This window comes from Haematobia irritans, chromosome 3 (genome assembly GCF_050003625.1).
Source record: "Haematobia irritans isolate KBUSLIRL chromosome 3, ASM5000362v1, whole genome shotgun sequence".
Lineage (NCBI taxonomy): Eukaryota > Metazoa > Arthropoda > Insecta > Diptera > Muscidae > Haematobia > Haematobia irritans.
The window spans coordinates 79,700,680-79,702,274 of record NC_134399.1 but is presented as its reverse complement, the minus strand read 5'-3'; the positions used below and the strand labels follow the sequence as shown (position 1 = coordinate 79,702,274).

Genomic DNA, 1,595 nt, shown 5'->3' with positions numbered 1-1,595 from the left:
CTATACATTTTTCACATATATGTATATAAACGTGGACAAACAAAATAAGAATTATTTATACATACACACATTTGTATATACAAAATACTTAAAATCAACTAATCTTTTGCCAGAACATATATCGAAACCAATGGTCTGAAAATGAATAGAAAAGAAACAAGCAACACAAGAGAAAAGTGTATCTATAAATAGATTAAGAAAAAAACAATTTCCCTACACCACACATCACCTAGCACTAGCAGAACATTTTAAAACATCCACAGGAAAACTCATTAAAATAGAAATAGAGCCAAAATATATATAAACACACACAAAAATGTGGGAATGCTCTCTCTCGCTCACTCATTTGCATATTCTCGATGGCTCTACTTTTTCCAATGATTTTAGCTTAAAATATTTGGCGTTCATTTGTTATTTTCATCAGATATCAAACACTTTCTAACAAAAATTTATCTTTGGTTGTTGTTTATTTTGTTTTCGTTTTTTGGCATCGTTCCAATTTTAACAATCATAAATAAAAAGAAAAACAAAAATTATACAGCCCCATGTATAATGCTCAGCAAAGGGAAAATAGCCGGTCGAAATATCCTTGTTTTGTTTTCATCTACAATGACATTAAGTGGGTGGAGAATTTTGTGTGGGTGGTTGGTCTATCTCACTCTCTCACTTAAATTGGGCGAACATGTTTGCCATTCACGTATTCAATATCACATTTCGTTTATGTAGAACAAAACTCGAAATCTCTTTTTTCTCCAAAGAATTTTACTGTTCTATATTTATTATACACTCCACACATCTCAGCTACAGGTATTCAAACATACATAGATATTCACATATCATCAACATCATAGCTGCATGTCTGTCCGTCTCCATAGGCAGGCAACCTGTAAAGAAATGTTTTTGTTTTTGGTTTTGTTGTGTTGTGTAGATTTCCACACAACCCAAGGGGTACTACACATTGTGCGTTGCCAATTATTTTACATGGCTGGCATCCCCAATAGGCCTACATACCATAAATAATGCCACTTTCATTCTATTTGTTTTTTCATGGCTGGCTGGCCTTAATAGACCTTTCCATGTTTCCCTAAACGAAAGTATCTCTACTTGATCGTATTGTAATTTCCAAACGAATGGAAAATATTCGACGAAAGTAGATAGAGTTCTTGTGTGACGTATGGCTTTCTAGAAAGCGGTCCCTATTTTTTCCCTAAAATACTTACCTCCGTTGAGGGCTTGTGTTTTAGCTCTTTGTGAAGAGTCTGAAAAAGGTTCTTAAAATGATTTAAGTGGTTTATTTAGTGGATCAGAGAGATTCCGCAAAACTTGCTCAGAGATAGCTCAAGGTTTGGTTGCGCAGGATGTCTACTGACGACTGAATCGATGGCAATTTTGTCTGTGCCAAGAATACCTCGGTTTTTCGATGTTAATGCAGTGTGGTGATGCCACCGTTCTATGTAAATGTACGAAATACACCACTTGTGTGGGCTGTATCATATTGCAAGTATGGTGAGTATCGTCAGTGGTATGGTACAATAAACTAATGAATACACTTGAAGAAAAAAATAAGGAATGCGGGAATAGAATCTCAGCGAAAA

At 34.9% G+C, this 1,595-nt stretch overlaps 1 long non-coding RNA gene across 1 annotated transcript; it reads right to left on the bottom strand.

The window, feature by feature from the left end:
• Positions 1–448: 448 nt before the first annotated feature.
• LOC142229600 (uncharacterized) lies at positions 449–1,365 on the bottom strand. The gene is made up of 2 exons (XR_012720439.1): positions 1,221–1,365; positions 449–884 (listed from the first exon to the last, which is right to left on the bottom strand). It is a non-coding gene; the product is annotated as an uncharacterized LOC142229600 (long non-coding RNA).
• Positions 1,366–1,595: the final 230 nt, after the last annotated feature.